Here is a 14,775-nt window from a genome sequence, read left to right on the forward strand (position 1 = left end):
GCTTATCGTTCTTCTACACTGAAATTCTGCTTACAAACGTACATTCAGCGGATGATATCGAATGACCCCACATGTGGAATTCAAGTCTCACACTTTTTATTACAGTCTTCTTTATTACCAACAACTAAAAATCCAGAAAACCACCTTGAACCACCCCTGAGCGTCAGGCAAATATCATCAACCAACACGGCTCACAGAACTGAACAGTGCAGTATAGAGTACACGTATCCCCTCGAAGCTTTTCATTGCAAATAAATCTGGAAACATCTAAAGATAAAGGGAGAGGGAATTAAATCGATTCAGGTAAATAAAGTACGGCGGTATTGGGAAGATTAAAACTAGGAACTGTTCCGAACTACTTCGAATACAAAATGACGTGATAATTTGGACACTGAAATATGAAATAAACTAATATGGAAAACGATAAGTAATTGTGCCTTAAATGAGTTAATTGTTACGTTGCGAATATGCCCTGTTTCAATTCGCATTTTTTCAATCGGAGGGTCAATCAATTTTTGAATCGCCGATACAAGATCTCACCTTCAAGAAAGGAATAACGATCAGAAATTTTCAGCAGTAAAAACTTAATTTTAAAGGTGGACCTAAATACAAAGCTGTTCAGTGATCGATAATATATCTAATAAACTGTATTGATCGATAGTGCGTATTGATGTTATATTGTATATCGATATCGAGGCATCGATTCGTATCGATACATTTCTACTACTACTCTATAACTTGGATATCTTTTCTCTAGCGACGGCCGGCGTGGTGCGAAGGTTAAAGTGGTGGCATCTTAAATCGTGTTCACCACTTGAGGTGCAAGGTTTTAAGGTAATTATTACAAATTAATTAATTACTAATTACTTAAAACTACTATTAAAATGTTATTCGTACTGTAGTTAATAGGAATTAATTTCTAGTCCTAATCCTAAGCGACATTAGTATTGGGATAGAGTTTCTACCCAGGCACCAGTTGAACGCCATATTTTTTTATGTCTTATGTTTAAATTCGTCCCTTTTTATCTTTGGATTCTATTATCGGTGTCAATTTGACCCGACGTTTGGTTATTTCATCCTCGAAACTACATTTTTTACTTTTTAAGAATAAGTTGTCATGTGTTCTTTTATTTATATAGGAGCTAGTACTAGCATACATTTCAACTCGTTTAAAGCCAATCAAAAAACGTATTATTCTTTGGTCATCATTATTAATACAACAATGCAGGTCTTTTTCCGAACGGAGTTGTTATTATATGGAAATGGGATTGTTTAAGAATCAATTGAATGTATTATTTTGCTCAAGAATTAATTTTTTACTCCAAAAAGGTACATTTATTTCAGATCTGTCTTATCTTTCATACATATTTTCGTATACAGGGTATTCCAGAATTGTTCAGCCAACTGCTTATTGTAGGTTTCTGTGACCAAAATAAGGTGTAAAGTTTATATAAAAAAATGTCCTAATGGCCTTTATTTTCGATATACAGGGTGTTAAAGTTTAAGAAAAAAAAGTTTTTTTTTAAATTTCCAAACGACTTAAATTTTTTTAATCAAATTTCGTACATTTGTTTAGCATATCGGTAGCTATAATTCAAAAAATTGTTAACTTTTACCAATTCACCAGTGGCGGAGATATAGGTGTCATGCTCCTTTTTAATTATAAAAAATTGTTACACTCAGTATAATATTTCGTTCAAAGTAGTCCATCATATGCACCAATGTGTTTAGCAAATTTTTTGTCTCTTAGTTTGTTGTACATTAAGTAGTTTAGACTTAATTAATCTGAATTCTTGCGATATTATTTACTAGTTGATGAAGCTGCAAAAGATAATGACAATAAACTGAACACTGAATGCAATTACAGTGCGGTCAAAACATCGCAATGGCTCTGTTATGTGTATTGCTATGGTTACGCATTTGAAAAATAGCTTTTGTTTTTTGATTTCTTAACTATTACTGAAGGTACACGTTATTGTCATTATTATTTGTAGTTTCGTTAACTAGCAAATAAATAAATCTAAATTAATAATTGTTTTTAAAGTTATAAAAATAAAATACATATTCTCTGAAATGGCAAATGTGCTAATTTTATATGGTGAAGCTCGTGATAATTCATGCAGAGGTGAATAGGTTTATCATTCGTGAACGGATTTATCATGAAAAATTTCCAACTAGACAATATCCAAATCGTGTAGTTTTCTAGTTATTGACAGACGCCTCAGGGAAACCGGTACATCTTAGTCATATCCAACTCAAATGCTGGTGTTAGAAGAATTCAGAGTGTAGCTGCTGAAGAACAAATCTTACAGTTCAGAATCTTACAGAACAGAATCACTTTAACGTTTTTTTTTTGTGATTAAATTATTAAGAATACAAGAAATATGAAAAGAGGAAATTGCGAGAAAACGCAATGACGCAAATTATGATTTGTATCTTTTTAAATATTGTATATAGCATTCTTAATTTTGTATTAACAAAGAAACTATGGCGTACTTACTTCAGCCACTGGCTGATTTATAATGGCTAGGAGTTTCTATTTTTATACCCATCGATATCCGAAACTTGCAGCGACATTTTGTCTCGAATATCGAAGGGGCTTGTGAAATTAAAAAATTAAAAACTTCTTTGCTTGAGTTGTAAAAATGCACTTAATCAAAGAAAAATTTTTTATGATTAAACTGCTTGAAATACAACCAACTAAGAACAGACCAAAAACTTGCTAAACACGTTGACGCATGTGATGGATTACTTTAAACGAAATATTACACTGAGCGCTACAATTTTTTTATATAATTATAAAGGAAGCATGACACCTATATCTCCGTCGCTGGTGAATGGTTAAAGTTAATAATTTTTTTAATTATTCCTACCGATATGCTAAACAAATGTACGAAATTTGGTTAAAACATCTTAAGCCGTTTGGAAATAAAAAAATAAAAACCATTTTTTTTCTTAAACTTTAACAGCTTGTATCTCGAAAATAAAGGCCATTTGGACATTTGTTTATATAAACTTTATACCTTATTTTGATTACGGGAACCTACAGTAAGCTGTTGGCAGAACAATTTTGGAACGTCCTATATAAGTTTGTTTTATAATATACATTTATGATACGCCTATAACTATTAGCACTTTTTATACAGCTCATCACTACTAAATTTTAGTTCCAATTATTCCAGAATTTTTTGGAATGTTTTTGAAAAAATGACAAACTTCTTTTGTGTACTCCAGAACAGTCAGAGGCGGTTATAATATATGTATAGCGTAATCCATGATAATGCAACAATATTCGATCTCGAGTTAAATAATAAACCTGATGAAATTTTATTTTAGAATATAACAAAATCAAGAATTGACACTTTAGGTAAATTATGTGCTATGTATAGTGCACAGAAAATAACAAGAAGGTGACCAATTGTAATTTTTTTATCTAATGACAAATATAACAACCGTAAACGAATTGGTTATATTCATTCTCAAATTTGAGTTATTACAAAGACAAAAAGTACTTAAGAAGGCTATTTATTAGAGAAATTGGTTGTTTTACCAAAAACGAATATTTCGCGTCGCGTGAAGCAGAGACGCTTCAACTATTATTTGCAATACGGCTCAGAACACAACGTTGTGATTTTGAATCTTTAACCTCAAAAACCCTATGATTCAGCCTTGAAAAGGAGCCTCAAAAAGTTGTGATATTTGTCCCCGAAGCAAACATATAAAGACGTCCGATCAATGTGTTCAAAACGCTTGCAAAAAACACATTCGTAAAACTCATTCGATAATTATGTTTGTGAACTGTTATGAAACTTGTATTGCGGAATATATTTCTTATTTTTTTATTAACACGTAAAATAATTTCTTATTATTTTATTAAGAAATTTCTTATAACGAAAACAATATTTTTTGAAGTCTTTTTAATATTTTTTTCTGGGCTCATAGTGACTCCACAATGCAGAGTTTTTGTAAGAACATAGGTATGCATATCAAACGTTAATTATCCCACTGCTGTGACTACTTTCCTGGCAGTATATAAGATAGAAATTTATAATATATTAATGAGTGGAGTGTGTGATATAGTGATTTGCAAATTTAATTGTTTTCCCATAAGTACTAAATCATGTATTCTGAGCATTAAATTCTTCGTTTATTCATCCTTGGGTTTTTAAAACATCTTTGGACATTCAGTCAACATTAACAATAATATCCAAGGATCGAATCAAAATGAGAATGTCAGTATTAATGTTCAATTTGGCAAAGGTCATAAATGTACAGTGGAGATTTCTTCTAAATATCACGTTACCCTCTTTTTAATCCAAAAAACTACAACTGTTATTAAAATACTTTGTTGTGTTTAATGAAAAAAAAATCCAGTTCTAAGAAACATCAAAATTGGTAAATATTTTCTATCGAAGCTCCACTTAAATGTCATGTTTTTCATACTTTGTGGTTGAAATCCTCCACTTCCATTACTGCATTGCTGTAACTCTACTGATAAGGCATCGGACGAAATGGAAATGAATAATAATAGGTGTACAAAAAGAAACTGAGCAATTAAGTTATATGCAATAAAAAAACATACTTAGACACGTTCAATTCGCCTGCAATTGTAAGCAGGTGTTGTTTATTTATGACTTTATATGATAAAAATTTCAGTTGCTTAGGAGCTGTAGTTCAGTGAACAAAACGTAAATAGAGACATGGATATTTCCAAGCAATATTTGAGAATATCAATGTTGTTCTGTTTTAAACTGAAAAAAAATGCTGCTGAAACAACAAAAATGGCTAATTCGGTTTGAGGAGATAATTCTGTCGGTGCTTCAATTGTTAGGAGATGGTTTTAAGAAGTTTCGTGAGGAAAATTTTTGTCTTGAGGACGATCCACGTGCGGGTGTCGAAAAAAAGTTTCAAGACGAAGAACTGCAAACTTTATTGGATGAAAATCCATGCCAAACTGAAAAACAGCTTGTAGAGCAGTTAGGAGTAAGTCAACAAGCAGTTTCAGTTCGATTGCGTGGAATGGGAAAAATTCAAAAAGCAGGAAAATGGGTTCCTCATGAGCTAACCGAAGACAATAAAAATCGAAGAGTTAACATCTGCATGAACTTGCTTTCTCGGTATAAAAGAAAGAATTTTCTGCATAATATTATTACGGGAGATGAAAAGTGGATTTTGTATGACAATTCTAAGCGCAGAAAAACATGGGTTGACCCAGGCCAGCCATCCACATCAGTTGTAACACCAAACATTCATGCCAAGAAAATCTTACTGTGTGCCTGGTGGGATTATAAAGGAATCATTTACTGTGAGCTTCTGGAACCCGGTCAAACTGTTACAGCTGACCGTTATCAGGCCCAAATGATCAAATTAAGTGATGCTCTGGAGGTAAAAAGATCATTTACGGGTCAAGGAAGTCGGAAAGTGATGTTGCTGCATGATAATGCTCGTCCGCATACAGCTAAACCGACCCAGGAACTCATCTTCTCGTTAGGCTGGGAAATACTCCAGTATGCGGCGTATTCTCCAGACTTGGCTCCTTCCGACCTTCACTTGTTCAGATCCATGCAGTCTCATTTAGCTGACCAACGATTTTTTAACGTTGAAGATATTGGAAAATGGCTCGATAACTATTTTTCGTCGAAACCACTAAGCTTTTATCACGAGGGCATCCATCATCTACCCAGTAAATGGCAAAAGACCATAGACAGTTATGGAAATTATTTTGATTACTATAATTTTCAATAACTATGTTTTTAATGAAGCTTAATTTCACCAAAAAATGATCAGTTTCTTTTTGTACACCAATTATATTAATAAGTGGAGTGTGCAATTTATTAATTAGCAAATCTTATGTTCCTATAAGTATTAAATTATGTATCCTGAGCACTGCGATCTTTATTTTTTTTCTGTTCATTTCAAAGATTTCTATATTTTCCGATTTTTTTGAACATGTTTGGATTTTTAGTGAATTCCGGAAGATTCAGCCACAAGTGACAATAATATCTAGGGATTCAACCAAAAAAATTAAAAATATCATTAAAGCTTCATTCCAGATAGCTAATAACTATGCGGTTAAGATGTATTGTGAATGAAATGTTACCCGCTTTTTTGAACTGAATACATTTTTTTTCTGCTCTAAACAGTTGTGTAATCCTTTGATAAGGACTAGATAGTGCTTCTTTCGGAGTTGCGTCATATCTAGTATTTTAAAAACTGAAAATAGTCATTTTGTATATTAATACTTGTAAACTTTAAAAATATTGTTAAAAAAGTGGTTGAATAAAATCAGAAGAACTGTACATAAAATTTTAAAATTTGTAATAGAACATCCATCCATATCTTATTCTAGTTATTCTTGTATTAGATGGGCTTCATTTGGATTTTGAAATTTAAACAGTTATCAAGTTTTGTGATATTAATATTACGAAATGTGATTGTAAAATAATGTTACCTTGGTAACAGTAATTTTGATAATTTACTCTACCAACTTTTATACCTACAATTTTTAGAACGTTTAAATTCAAGTCAAACATACATTTCTATTAAATGAAACTCATGGGCAGTCACAATGCTCCATTAAGCATTATTAGGGGTTAAGGTGCTTTTTTGCTTTGATGATAAAACAGATCTATGTAAGGAACTTGGCATGAATCAGCTATATAATGATTAACTTCATTTTTAGCTTCGCTTGAAGTTAAAATTTGAAATATAGAATTTATAATGTATATTACTACTGACTTGATTAATGGAATGGTGTCTTACTTTATTCTTTCCTATTCTGTGCTTGCACTCTCTATGATAGCTGATTTTTATTTTAACTGAACACAGACGTTCTTTTTTTATTTGGTCAAGTACTAGTCTTATCTAATATTCATATAATATGGAAAAACTGATTAAATATGGACAAATACATAACGACTCAAAATTCATACGTGATTCTAAACATAATCAGAAATGAAAATCCAAGTATGCAGACTAAAATAATAGTTTATGTATTTCCAACAATATCATAAAATTATTAGTATATTACCACTGAGAATAAATAAATGAAAATTACAGGTAAACTTTTATCACTAGAGTATAATCGCGATTATATGGATACAAAAGAACTTTGAAACGTCTCTACCACCGGACGCGTTGATGACCTGACCAAAAAAATCGCTTTTTAATTAATTAATTTTTTGATAACCGGCATAGATTAAAAAAAAATTGTAAGAGACGAAACAGTTTCTAAACAAAATTAAAAAGCCATTTTGTATTGTGAAATCTACCAGCCCCGCATCGGGAATAAGTTCATGGAGAGAAAAGAAAGCATGGCCCTTGAAAAAATATCACCCTACAAATTATCAAAACCATTTGATATGTCCAATGATGTAAGTCTTACATTATAAACTGTGTTCCAAAATTTAGCTAAATATCTCAAAAGTGCAGGAAGCTGTAACGAAAAAACTGTAAATTTTCTGAATTTTCAACATCGTGTAGATAGGTAAAATAACGTTTGTGAATCCATGTTTATATGAACTTTAAGTTGTGAAATAAGTTAAAAAATTACCCCCTTTTGTATGCACATAATTAGGAACACCCTGTATAATTACATACATATTTAGAAATATGACAAATTTTTTAACGAAAAAGATTATGTTATTTTGGTTTGTATTTGTTTAGTGGAAAATCTTGCTATAATCGTTTTTTCCCATAGATTTTAGGCTAATTATTTCACTAATGCCTAAAGAATTTTATTTGGCCCTTTCCAACATTATTTTTAAGTGCTTCGGAGTGTAAAAGTTTATTAACTAGGTCGTTTTGGATTTCACAATATTTTTTTTGAGGATCATCATTGGTGTTACATTTGTCTTTCCGATTTAAATGTTCTTTTATTGCGTTTTCGTTCATTCGTTCATTCTTTCTAGAATTGTATATTCAGAAAGTCCTACAGCTTGTAGAAGTATGATATAGAGGCTTTCTTCTCATCTAGATGCAGCTTAGTAATAGGCAACGGCAAATTCTCTTTATCAACCTGTTTTTCATTAGTTTTTGCCATTATATTTTGCCAGCATTTCACAATTGTTTAGGAACATTACTTTTTCCATGTAGGTGTCAAATGAATAACTTCATTTCGTAAAGTAGGTTTCTTCAAAGTTTCTTCCATTGCATCATCCCTAGCGACGATAGAAATAAGAATATTATCTTTGTAGTGCAGTTTCATAAGCCTCACTATATTTTGATCCATAGGTTGGATTAAAGGCGTGACGTTTGGTGGAATAAACATTATAAATATAATTTCGTCACTTGTTTTCAATTTTTCAGTGGCTGGATGGTATGAGGATCATCTAACAGTAATAAAGCTTTTTTGGGGGATTTTGAGACTTTAAAAAACACTTAACCTGAAATTAACTCAGTGTCTAGAAGGGCATAGTCTTTACATATGAAAATTAATATAAACTTGCCTCCGGAAAAAATTGCTGGTAAAACCAATTTTTAAAAAGCTCGGAAGTCATCAATGCATTTCTGGTGCTTCCATATACAGTGTTACCCATTTAAGATGGAAACATTCATAGAACTTTAGCATTTATAATTAGATTTGAAAAAATCAATATTTAAAAGATTGAGAACATAAGGCTCCATTTATTCTGTAATTTTTTTTTCTAACTCACTGGATCAAGCCTTATTATAACTTGTCTTCTCTGTCAAAAATCGAAAAAAAAAATTATAATGTTTTTGTGGAAAAAATAATCACATATCTGAATTTAGCATTCTTTAAATAGCTACGTACCAAATTTTATCGAAAAATAACAATAATTAACCATTTCAGAGAAATTTATTTTATGGTTGAAAACAATATTATTTTATCAATATAGCTATAAACACAAATTCAAACGATTTACATAGAATGATAAACATCAAATTAGTTCAATCTGTTTGTCTGAGATCATATAATTAGGAGCTAGACAGACTCTTCCTTCATTAAAAAAAATTAGGTAAGGGTCAGTTTCTGGTGCAACCGGAAGTCATATCAGATTGAAAATATCTTTACAACGTCAGGTTTTTTCCATAAAACACAAATACATTAAACTTGTCATTTTCCATATATAGATTATATTAGAACCCAAAGACAGAGCCGGTATACCTTGCACTGGTTGACCTACTAATGTCTAGATTAGATTTTATCCAAAGCGAATCTTCATGTTCGCTGTCGTGTTCGTCATTTGCATATTGAAGTACTATCTCGTCGGGCATTTCACTTGGAAGGACGTCAAGCTATACATTATCATCTTACAAATTTTCATTATTATATTGATAATGAGATTGATTGTTTCACTCTGCTAATTCGTCAGAAGCTAATTCACAAGTTCTGTAACGATTTTCATGAAAAGTGCTTTGATTTATTGCATTGAATTCACCGTTGTATTAATTTTTTGAATGACTCAAATTGAGCTTATTTGAACCTATAACGAGACATGCGTGTTGACACCTTATGAACGCACTGTACTTATATGAGCACATGCATATTTTGGTACGTTTTCAATCCTATTTGCAAATTACGTAATATTATGTAAAAAAATGTGTTTGGTACGTATTATTGCAAACACATAAACACTTTAGAGCAAAGTCTTTTTGAAAAAAAAAAACGTTTGAAGTTTGATTGAATAGGGATTGCCAATATCGCAACTTTTCGTCTTATTGGGATACAGTGTAACAAATATACCCAAATGAGTACGAAGGCATAAAATTGCTGAATGTATTATATTATCCAGAACTTTCAAAAATTTCCATATCAAATGGTAAGAAACTTGATATAACTTAAATTTGCAGAAAATAATCGTCATTTAGCTGTCAAAGTAAAAAATTTTCAGTTTTTCATAGTTTACTTGCTAAAAATAATTTAAAAAGTAATAAATAGTGTTGGAAAGAGGTTATAGAAAATAAAACTGCCTTTTGTTATATGTCATATATTCTGTTTTAAGACAATTCGGGATGCTAGCCTAGGCAAGACTAACTAATTTGATATTTACTTTATCTAAAAGTAACCCTTTTGACCTAATAAAAAGGTACCCTAAAGCCATTAATACCATACTCAAGTTCCACACATGGTATATGTTATCCTTGTTAAATGTAAATATAATAAATCTGAAGACTTATCTAAATTGTGCCCTTAATTAGGTTAGTGTCACCTTTTAGGGTATAGGTGTCCATAAGTCAATAAATGGTAATTTAGCCAACCAATTATAAAAACAATCTTGTAATATTATTCATTTTCTAGAAGAAAATTACAAGTATAATTTTATTTTAAAAAAATATACAGGGTGTTTCATAACAAAAAAACTAAATTTAGCCAATAACTGAAAAACTAGAACATATAAAAGAAACCAAGTAAGATTTTGCATTCTACAGAAAATTCTAGTTAGGAATCCATTTTCACTGGTTCAATAAGCCGGAAGGTAAAAAAAATATTAGGGAGGTCAAAAATGGCTATTTTTCAAAATCACTATGTAGTTCAAAAACGCAGCTAGTTCTGGAAGTTTTGTCAATAGCATGTTTGTTCCATAAATAAGTAGTTTACTACTGCGCAAACAGTTTTGCGCTATCTAGAGTAGTTTCCACGAGACCTACGAAAACCATCGAAAATGGACCATCCTGTATTGTATATTAATTTAAATCTGAATACAATTAATTCGATTGAATGAAAATGGTTAAATATAATATCGTAAAGACTTTATATTCTTAAAATCAGCAGGAAGACGGCCGTCTAACACAAACAATAAAATATGGTGCGGCTCTAAATTATAACCCGCCTTTATTTTTTGACATTTAAAATATGTAGGCTTTTTTCTTCAGTTGTCTAGGGTTTTATTCCTGGGTTGTTACAATTAGGGGCTTACTTACTAACTTAACTAAGAGGATGCTTGCGTTCCTTCGCGACACTCCCGACACCTCGCCGAATCCTCACCTCGAGAAAAGAGAGCGTCACCGTTTTCTCCAATACCTTAAATGCTACATACTGGGGCAATAAACCAGCGGCGTACCCTAACCAGAGACCGATTCCCGATCCGCCATGTGGCCAGCCATACCTGAACATCATGAACCATCCTTTGTCAGAACCGTTGTCGACTGTCCTTCGACCCTCTTTCCTGGTTCTAACAATGAGATGCTCCACTTTCTCTTACTTCATGTGGCTCTCGACTAAGGGTAATTACAGGGAAAATTTCAGTAATGCTGCGAACCACATGAACTCAGTGACCATACACATGGGCGTATCATCAGGGTACCTCACTCTTTATTCCCCTAACTTAGCCTAAATTATAGTTACTTTACAATGTACATCTTCCTATTTGCATCTCGATTTGGTCAGACGGCAACAATTATACTTATTGATTAATATTTACAAAATATTGTAGCGATCTGACAAACGGATCCTACAAATATATTTTTTTTTAAGTTGTGAAACATCATTAAATGGGACAAAAAATACTATCCTTTATCGTTTGCTTATTTTTTTACTGTTGTCTAAGTCACTGGTGGTGTAAAATGGCCGATTTTTTTATTTAAATCAAGGGCAAGTGACACATCAAATTGAAGTTCATTCCAAACTACATTCAGTGGTGTGTGGCGATTCAAAATCTATACTTAATGTTTTTGAAAAAGTAGATATATATTTGGTAAAAAACTTTTTCGTTGATAGGAAACCAGTTTGTTTTCGATTTTGTCCCTATAGTCTTTGGTTATTTTTGTTTATCTTTTTATTCTTTTTTTTTAAACCAAAGACTGTGACACAAAATCGACAACAAACCCATTCCTATCAATGAATACCTTTTTTCATTGTTTACACACTATTTAACTCAGTTTGTATGTTATTTTGTAATAATTTTTTATTTGTTTTTCTCAAAAACTAATCGCTATACACCAGAGAATGTAGTTTGGAAAGACCTTTAATTTGAGGAGTCACTTGATCTACGTTTTAAGTTTAAAAAATCGGTCATTTTCCGCTACCGATGACGTGAGCAACATTTAAAAAAATGAACAATTATCAAAAGATAGTATTTTTTGTTCTATTTAGTGTTAATTTTCAATTAATTTTTTTTTTGTGAAAATGATAACAGGAGTCATGTAGCCCACATTAGCTTACATAATTACATTGTCATTATAAACCATTGGACTTTAAAGGGTGAGTCGAGAGGATCGTGCCAAACTTCAGGAGCGTGTTGTAGATGAAAAATAAATATAAAAAAACTCAAATGTTGTTATCCGATTTTCGTTTGTTTACAAGTTATAGCGTAAATATCCAGCTCTTTTCTAGTACTGTTGGGTTGTCTTGAATGTCCAATAGTAATTCTAAGACTTTGTTACTATCAATGACTGATTTTGATCGACTTGTCTTAAGTTTATCCCGAACATTGCCTGTCTCTGTATTTTTTTAGCAGTTTGGGCAATAAGGGCTCAGTTAGGACAAACGTCATTAAAAAGCACACCCACTTCTTGTTGGATTCTTTTTCTCCAAAATCAATCATTATTAAAAAATATCGACATGTTCTTTTTCGGTTAAATGTATCATTGTATACCACTTTAAATGCACTTTATCAATAAACATATTCATACTAAAAAATGTTTTAATAACTAAGAAAAAATGAAACCGGTAGCCATAGACGTACGTAAAATAATGAATTTTAATATTACAAACATCATTGCAATTTATGTCAAAATTTTCCTATTGTAACCTCCCAACATTTTTATGCAGTGGTATGTAAAAAGATTCCCATTCCAAAAAAAGACAAAAAGTAATAGGTTGCTTTTTGAAAAAAAAAAGTTTGACAGTCTACACGGGAGACTATGAGATATAGAAAAAATTGATGATCATACGCGAAAGAATTAGTTCCAAAATTTTTGTTTCAACGTTTTTTTTTTCTATGATAATATGAACATTATTTCATACATATGAGTCACCCTGTATATAAAGATGTCCTTAAGCTAGAAATTTCAGTGAAATTAAAGTTATAAATATAAATCAAAACATAAGTTGTGCGTTTGTTCTTTTATTTCGGTAACGAAGATTTAACATCTATATATTCCTATGAAGATTTCGGTTTAACTTTTGGAGTTTTATTGCAATTACAAACGTGGTTTAATGTTAGATTTATGTTCACAGAGACGACCTATTCCGTAATTCACGAATGAGACGCATTCAGCCAGCATAGTGATTCATATGACGAACTTCCCGCCGAGTTGTAAGTTGCAATACTCAATGAAATGAATAGTATATTTTTTATTGATAAATTGCAAATAAATGAACTGTATTTGTTGGTTGTTTTATTGGTTAACATCCCATTTTTAAAGAAGTCCTCGAGAAGTGTTTCATTTTATATAAATTATCAAGTGTTCCCCCTAAAAAAAGATCAGTGTGGCTAGTTGTTCCATAGATATCTACATGATAACTCAAAAGTACCCGATTCCATGATTGGAAAATTATAAGTAATCATGAGTTAGAGGAAACGAAAATTGGTGTTGGTGTCATTCCAAAGGTGTCAATGGAGTGCGAGGTGAACTGAGTAGCTTTGCGGAAGTTGACACTAGGAGTGAACGAAGAAATATCTTAAAATCTAAGTTGACGAAAAAAGTCTAGAGCTAAAGAGAATTAAGTAAAACTATCTTCACTCATATTTCCAGCATTTAGAGTGTTGATAAATAAATCCGATTTTTAATTTCAACTGGTACTGAGTTTTGAAAAGTACCCTTCAATTTCTGATAGCCACGAAGAAGGGAAGATATGCCCAAGGAACAAATTGTAAATACCTACTTAAATGCTGAAGTCAATACCAGGTGTGATGCATAACTGCCTCGAGGATTAATAATACTGAACAACAGAGTTTTTACTGTCCATGCAAAATTTTTTAATTTTTGCAAATTTCAGAAACAATTGTAGTTTTTATCAATCAGGTTCTGTTTAATGCAAAATCAGTTTAAGCCGAAACATAACGGAAACTAACATGTTGACAAACCACGTTACAGGCTAGATAACAAGAGTCATTGGAAGAGTTGTAAAGATTGGATGTTGGGCTGAGGACATTGTGTTGGGATATGACCACATAATCCGATTTTTCAGAAGTGAACCATCAAAGTGGTTTTACGATTTCTAAAAATCATTGATGACTTGAATTTAAGGGCACTTTTTTGCCTATTTGGATGCCAGTGTAAATACAATACAGTTTTGGCATACCATATCGTGTATTCAATCCTTCTCCTAATGATCCAAAGACAACCCAAAGTAGGTAAACTATATAATCTTATTAGTCAGCAATTGAATTTCGATATTATTTGAGATAAAATTGCGGTCTAAATTTTCGAAATTTTTTGACACAAAGTTTTTTTACAACAAAGGTTTTTTTTTTAAATACCACTATTGTTTTTACAAGAAATAACATATCATTGATCAGACTTGCAACATAACTGCTTAACAGAATATTATGAGAAGAATGGTGATAATTGGCTTGAGGATGGTTTTATATCCTAGGTTATGTTCGATTCTTAATGGAGTCCAAACGAGAGTCCAATGTCTATGTTCATAAGGTTATTTAGATAGGGCAATATTGGCTACGTGACTCCTCTCTCCTTAAGTTCAGAAAATGAAGGTTCGCAGATTTTCTGAGGTTCTACAGGTTGATTTGATGATTCCTGGTCTTTCTTGCGTATATGTAGGCTAAAATACATAGAAGAGACACAACCAAAAGAATAATCAAAAGTGAATTTGTCCATTGGTGGATTTTCAGTTCCTTTTTTTTTGTA

General features: G+C 31.6%; 1 long non-coding RNA gene across 1 annotated transcript; it reads left to right on the plus strand.

The window, feature by feature from the left end:
- Positions 1-737: 737 nt before the first annotated feature.
- LOC136343507 (uncharacterized) lies at positions 738-13,292 on the plus strand. The gene is made up of 2 exons (XR_010732795.1): positions 738-834; positions 13,142-13,292. It is a non-coding gene; the product is annotated as an uncharacterized lncRNA (long non-coding RNA).
- Positions 13,293-14,775: the final 1,483 nt, after the last annotated feature.

This window comes from Euwallacea fornicatus, chromosome 15 (genome assembly GCF_040115645.1).
Source record: "Euwallacea fornicatus isolate EFF26 chromosome 15, ASM4011564v1, whole genome shotgun sequence".
NCBI classification, from domain to species: domain Eukaryota; kingdom Metazoa; phylum Arthropoda; class Insecta; order Coleoptera; family Curculionidae; genus Euwallacea; species Euwallacea fornicatus.